Source organism: Triticum dicoccoides, unplaced genomic scaffold, assembly GCF_002162155.2.
Source record: "Triticum dicoccoides isolate Atlit2015 ecotype Zavitan unplaced genomic scaffold, WEW_v2.0 scaffold5172, whole genome shotgun sequence".
Taxonomy (NCBI): Eukaryota; Viridiplantae; Streptophyta; class Magnoliopsida; order Poales; family Poaceae; genus Triticum; species Triticum dicoccoides.
Window position 1 is genome coordinate 1 of NW_021278612.1, and position 1,503 is coordinate 1,503.

The 1,503-nt window shown below is 40.3% G+C and overlaps 1 long non-coding RNA gene across 1 annotated transcript; it reads left to right on the forward strand.

Moving 5' to 3' along the window:
• Window positions 1-653: 653 nt before the first annotated feature.
• LOC119346823 lies at window positions 654-1,304 on the forward strand. The gene is made up of 2 exons (XR_005167957.1): window positions 654-700; window positions 1,054-1,304. It is a non-coding gene; the product is annotated as an uncharacterized LOC119346823 (long non-coding RNA).
• Window positions 1,305-1,503: the final 199 nt, after the last annotated feature.

Sequence of the window (1,503 nt, forward strand, 5' to 3'; positions counted from 1 at the left end):
ACCCTCTCCTGGATGTGGTGATGGTCACACCACAGCCGTGGTGTGGCTGAGCCTCTGCTACGGCTACAATGTCCCTCTAGTGAGCTCCTCCCCATTCCTTCTTCTCTGATGTAGCTCCTGCATGGCCTTGGCCATGATTTGGGTTGGACGTGGGGCTGTACTAGTTGCTGCTAGATGCTGTAACCAAGCATCAACTCCTACTGGAGCTCTCTGGTGATAAATTCATGTGGTTCTAGGGTCTGTCAGTAGCTGCCCACGTGTACTTGCTTTACATATGTGCCCCTGTGATGCTCTGGTGATATGGAGTGGCTGATATCAAAATCATGGTGGTGTTGATGCTTATCTTGCGTGTCTCTGGTGGTGGTGGTGTTGACAGCAGTTACACACCTAGCTTGTAACTAATATCATTACTGCTAATTTACCTCAAGTTAGTCTGAACATGGTTGAAATGAGCGCTGCTAATTTTGATGTCTAATATCAATTTTTACCCCAAGTCCTTAAGTAATTATTTTCATTACATCAAAGTTAGCTGAGAATATTGACTAGAATATTTTATGTATGACATGATGCATGTATACATACGGTTGAGAAAATACCGAGCTGCAATGGAACAACCTGGAGTTAGAGAACTTCCGGGACAAGATCAATGAGGTGACCGACGTTATGGTGGCTGTGTACAGCGGCGACCACAAGTTCTTCGGTGAGCTGGCAGTGTCCATATTGTGTGATATATGATGCTGCTCCGTTGTGCATCTCTCTTTTCTTGTGTGTTGCATCATTGTTGCTTGATAGAGTAAATGATTTCAGTTTTGGTTGTGTCCAATATTTACTATGTACCATGCTTAGTGTTTACTAAATTGAGGCATTGGGCATTGGAATTTAGGCATTTATGTATAATTTTAGTTTTGGATGTGTCCAATGCAAACATTGCTGTCAACTGTCAAGTTGATTTTAAAATGTCTCGTTAACTTCATTATTCTGTTATTTATTGTTAAATATGCTGTTAGATTTACTTCTATTTTGTTCCTAAACATTTTGTTTTGTAACATGCAGATGCTGGGCTTTCATGTTTCTTCGTGAGCATCAGGACAAAGAAGTCGGAGGAAGCATAGTTCTAACATTGCTGTCAAGTGTCAAGTTTTGCATTAATGAAGCCCTTTATGCTGCTCCTATTTGTATGTGTGTATGATGTAGCAGAACCTGGCTCATGTGATTGTACACTTGTGGAGCTTGTTATCTGATTGTAAACTTGATGCTGATCACATTTGTATGTGTGTTATATGATGTAGCACTTTGATGGTTGATAATATTTGAAGTATTTCGTGTGTTTTCTGTGTGCCAATTTAAATACCAGGTATTTATTTGCGTGAAATAAAAAAATGAAGAATATTGCCCTGATGGCTAGGACCCAGTACTAGAACCTGACAATGGGGACCCACCTGACTAGTGAACCCAATTTATAAAAAAAGAAAAAAATGAAACTGTTGAGACAAAAAGGCCATG